Here is a 4,999-nt window from a genome sequence, read left to right as displayed (position 1 = left end):
AATAGGGCGTCTAGCCTTTATTTTGTAACTCCTTTCATTATATGCAATGAGGGGTCGTGTAGATGCAAACAGAAGCATCCACATCCTTTTTAGAATGCATTTAGGTCCTTCAACAATACATTACACCCCTGCAGCAACAACTCAAATGAACAACACTATACTTCGACGACAATTTAACTATAGCGATTCTAATTTAGTTTATTTTGAAAGTCGAGCATTTCTACGGCATTATTAAACTTCCAGCAGTATAAAAGGGGTTTAATACATCATATAACAACACCATAAACTTCAAATTGAAAGGAAAGACCTTACCTTTCCCAAAATTGGCCAAAATTCGCCAAAGCTATCAAAACGTGAATTCTGGATAGCCTACTATCTTGTATTGTCGCTTAGTTTCGAAGGGGTAATCGAAGGAAACAGGATTTGTTTCCTCATTGAAAGTTATAGACATGTGTCTTAGCGTCGTATAAAATTTCGAATTAACCCTACAGAAATGTTGTACAAAATAATATGCCCAAAATACCAACAGCAGTCCTTGTCGAATTTCTAAAACGAAAATTTGGGCAGTACCTCCTCTACATTTCATCACCATTTTTCGAGAGGTTAAAAGAAAAAATGGATTTCAAAGTCCAAATGAAAGTTATATACCTATGAAATCACTTTCCAAAACATATTGAATCACCTGAAACTAAGCTATACACAAGAAGTTATACTAATATTACTAATAACTGTCCCCTGCAAAAATGGGTCTATTCCCTAGTGTTTTTTCTTTAAGTTTCTCTTAGTTTTCCAACTGTAGAACTGAAAATATGGTTCCGTAGGCATCGTAATATACATATATACACCTCCATGTACTTTAGGAACACTGTAGATAATTAATTGATGGAAAAAAATTGGAGACTTACCTCCTTCTAGGTGCTGTCGTAGCTCCTCTCTTCTCCCTCTTAACTTTTCTATCAATCTTTAAGTGTAGCAAAGGATGAAAAATGAAGTTCCTAGTCATCCATACATATATATATGATTTTTTAGAGAGTGACACGTGGCATCCCCTAAGGGTGACATGTGTCACACCCTTAGGCAGCCACGTCACCTCATGCAACCAGTCACATACTGCCACATGGCGATGTGAGAACCACCTCAAGTAGGTGTGTCACCTACTTGGTCGAAGTAGGTGCATCACCTACTTAGTCAAAGTAGGTGCATCACCTGCTTGCTTCCGAGTAGGTTCTACGCCTCCTTCCGCCTCTCCCGTGGGTTCGTAAACTTGTCTTACTTTAGGAGCCTATGTAATCCTTGCTACGTAAGCTCAACATGTACTCCAATGGCTTAGTTATGTAATTCGTTCAAGTTGGTAGCTTACGTAAGTAAGTCGAGTCCTACGACTTGTTATTTTGGCCTCCAATTCATTTCAAATCCTTATAGACCTATTTCCAACCTTCACTCTTAAGGTGCGTCACGTCCTCCCTTCCTTAGAGTTATTTAATCATGTTATAGATAATTTGGGTCACGGGAGAAATTTTAAGAAGCTTAAGAAGACATTCCGAAGCATAAAGGTATGGGGTATAACATGTCCCTTCTCTTCTTTTGGCATGTCGTAGAGGTAAGTAAGCAGTGATATAACGTCTAAATTAATTCCATTCTTGAATGCTCCTTATTCAATTCTGACTGTTAAAGCTTGTATGATAGTTAAGCTAATTTTCTTGAATCTTTTATACACTGAGGACTTAATGAATATACAGACTCCTAGTCATAAAATTATTCGAAGATGAATACTCTAGAGTTCTTAGGTGAATAGTCTTACTTTGGTATATGTCTAGGAACCTCGAGATGTAATTAATGTAGCCCCTAATAGCACTTACAGGGCAGCTAGAATGACTATACTATTACTCGAATTCTTAGACAATAACTTAGTCCTCTTATATAGTTGAGTCTCGGATAATGATTTAAACTGTGTTTGGTTGCTCACTACTCTACTCATGTATATTGTAACACTTCTTCTCCGAGTCCCGGGCCAATTATCAGATTCGTGTAATTCACTGTATTGTCCATCGAGCCCTCACTAGAGGGTCGGGTATGTATGTATATATAGGATGATGATGTGTTGTAATAAGGTGGTCATGACATGGGGCCTGATATTGATACTACATATATGTTTCACCGGACCCCTGATGGGGCCGGCTATATTGAAAATCTGAGCATGCATGTCCTTATAATTTACGGAAGACAAGTATATGATTCTGACTTGATAAATTGTTCTCTTGTTCCTCTGTTGTGGATATACCTCTAGTTATATTATGTTATACTTTACATACTCAGTAAATATGTCGTACTGACCCCCTTTTCTTTGGGGGGGGATGTGTTTCATGCCCGCGGGTATAGGTATATAGGTTGAGGATCCGCCAGCGTAGGAGTCCCACTCAGCGGTCTAAGAGCGCTTCATTGTTCTGGAGCTAAATTTTGGGTACTAAGTTCTGATGTATATATTAGTTCATTCACGGGTACGGCGGGGGCCCTGTCCTTCCTTATGTTACTGTTCTTCTGACTCTTAAAGGTCTGTGGATACAGATGTGGGTTGTATGTGTGTAGAGCATATGTGTATATAAGTTGTATATACATTGTATATGAACTATATCTAAGCTTTATATGAGCTGTATATAAGTTGTGTATGGGTTGTATATGAGTTATGCCTGAGTAGTATATGAGCTGAATGTATGGGTACGTATGGCTGTACTAATATGACTTTTGATTTAGGGCATTCCCGGTGTTGTGGCGGCCTTGTCGGTCCGCATATATATATGTGTCACGGGACGACCCCATGTGTTACAATAGCCTTGTCGTCTTATAAGCTTTCTTATCTGTTGATGTATTTTGAGTATAACCAGGGGACAGACTATGTATAGTTGTCTAGGGTAGATAGGGGTGTCCAGTTCAGGCACCCGTCATGGCCTACGAGGTTGGGTCATGACACAATAACCCATATAGCACCCTACTCTTACAGAGTACAAAATAGGTTCATAACGATGTTGATAATTTGGGAACCGTTAGCCTCTTATAGTCCTTCTCGACTCTTTTTAGAACTTTAACTGGCATTCAATCTTTTGGGTCCTTCTTCCCCTTTTTTCCAATCCTTAGGGTTGGCTACCGAGTAATGCTGCAGTCCCCTCATATAATGGCTCTCGTAGTCGTTTTTTGCTTTGTCCAGCATGATCTGATATAATTCCAAAAGAGTTTTGGCATAAAAACTCGCTATACTGTAGTAACCAGCTAGTTTAGTCAGTTTTACTTAAACCTTTTCACAATTTCCCTTACCCCCACTTGTAATCCTCTAGACACATTATCTTGTGTCATTATTTACCTTTACAAGAATATGAGAGGGTACAAGAAGTATCCTAGAGTTACCTTTCTAGTCCTCATGTTTTACCCTGCCTTTTTCCCCCTTATCCTACACTCGATGTTAGGGTAGATCTTTGGTCCACTCGTGGCCATGTCTTACTCCACCCGTAACACTAATTCCATCTCAGTAATTTGGCTTAACCTATCTTTGTGTCTCTCGATAGTCAATTACAAATTGAGCTCCCTTGCCTAGGACAGTAGCTATGGGGACTCCGTAAGGTCCTACCACTCTTTTACTCTACAATTTTACACCTTCTCCGCGGAGTAGGTAACCTTTGATCGAAGGAGCAGGGACTAACATTGTTAATCTATAAGTAACATTCCCTCCAGATTCATCTCACGCTGGATTACGAAATGAGTCTTGTAGTCCTAGTCATATTATGAAATTTTTGACCTTGGGCATTGCTTCCTGTCATTCGTAAATTACATCAGCTGGTACCTTTATCTTTTGGGTTCTACTTTTTCGCCCTCAGAGTTGGCTACCAAGTGGTGTCGAAATTCCCTCGCCCACTGGCCCATATAGTCATTCTGCGGTTTTCCTCTCATTAACTGGTTCTACATTGAAAAGTTGTGGCATTTGAGTGCGTCGTCAGTTAACAGTTAGCTAATCCTTCTTATCTTGCTTAAATCCTTTTTACAATACCCTTAACATAACGTATAGTATTCCAGGAACATAATCTCATGTCATTCCTTCGCAACTAGTTCCGATTCTTCCATCTCCGTGATCATACCAGCACTAACACATTAAGTTCCATCAGAATTTTGAGGTTAAGTGTGCTGGGGTGAGAGTAATACCGAGATGGGTGACCTCCCTGGAAGTCTTTGTGTCGCGTTTCATTGTAATCCTTGCCATAATGTGTGGGGCACTCAATTTAGCTCCATATTTACCTTAGCATTGTCTCGCGAGTCTTTATGTTTTGCCCTATCCTTTCGTCTGTTATCTTGCATCCAGTATCGCCATAGACCTTTAGCTCCACTATCCTCTATTCACTTTGTGTTCTCCTCATTTTCTACCACATGAGGCTTTCTATTCCTTTTTCTGTGGTTATTTATCTATCGCAACATCATTTGCGACTAACTCTATAATCAACATTTTGGCTTTTGGTCTAGCATGCTGTCATTATCCTTCGTAATGTATCTTAAGTTGGTTGATATCCTTTCATGGTTACACTCTTTTATTTTTATACGCAGCCGCCTTCTAGTGTTATGTTGTTCAGGGTCTTGTCATAAACTTCTTAACATTGCCTTACGTAGCATTCTGGCTTCCATTTAATTATTGGCGCTTTCCGGACCTTTCTAACTTGGTCCGGCAAGATATCTTATTGAAGTTTAGACGTCCATCTCAAATATATTTCCATATCAATTTCCTCCTCCTACTTTTGTCATTTTCTCATTAATTTCCCCCCTTTAGAGGGTACTCGTACTTTTCTCTGTTTGTACTTATAGTCGTTCCAATTTCAATTAGGCAGTGCTAGTATTCTGACGATAACTATTCCAGGTTTTCTCGAAGTAGTAGCTTTGTCCCAACCTGTATCCTTTGTTTCTTGGAGTGAAGGTGGGTTGCACCATCTATTTCCTAAATTAGCCGTCCTCGTCGTTGAAAAGT

At 39.4% G+C, this 4,999-nt stretch overlaps 1 pseudogene; it reads left to right on the top strand.

The window, feature by feature from the left end:
* The first annotated feature begins 4,110 nt into the window (after positions 1–4,110).
* LOC129904668 (5S ribosomal RNA) lies at positions 4,111–4,229 on the top strand (annotated as a pseudogene).
* The last annotated feature ends 770 nt before the right edge of the window (positions 4,230–4,999 follow it).

Source organism: Solanum dulcamara, chromosome 1, assembly GCF_947179165.1.
Source record: "Solanum dulcamara chromosome 1, daSolDulc1.2, whole genome shotgun sequence".
NCBI lineage: Eukaryota > Viridiplantae > Streptophyta > Magnoliopsida > Solanales > Solanaceae > Solanum > Solanum dulcamara.
The sequence above is the reverse complement of the archived record's forward strand: the minus strand, read 5'-3'. Positions and strand labels throughout refer to the sequence as shown.